Below are 265 nucleotides of genomic sequence, written 5' to 3'. Positions count from 1 at the left end.
TGCAAACTTATCATCCCACTCACACATATTACATCTTGGTATGGAAGCAGCGAGTGATCTCCGGCGGAAGCAACTTCAGTCGTCTTTAAATATACACATAAAGAAACATAAGGAAATTTTAATACAACTTTCACCAAATAGAGAGTTACAGTTGACGGACAGAAAAGTGTAACGAATAGATATAAGAAGAATAAAAGGAAAAGAAAACTGAACTACAAATGGTAATGAAAACAAGGAAGGCAAAGAAATGAATAAGGAAAGAACT

This window comes from Penaeus monodon, chromosome 29, assembly GCF_015228065.2.
Source record: "Penaeus monodon isolate SGIC_2016 chromosome 29, NSTDA_Pmon_1, whole genome shotgun sequence".
Classification (NCBI taxonomy): Eukaryota; Metazoa; Arthropoda; class Malacostraca; order Decapoda; family Penaeidae; genus Penaeus; species Penaeus monodon.
This window is presented reverse-complemented; position numbering follows the sequence as displayed.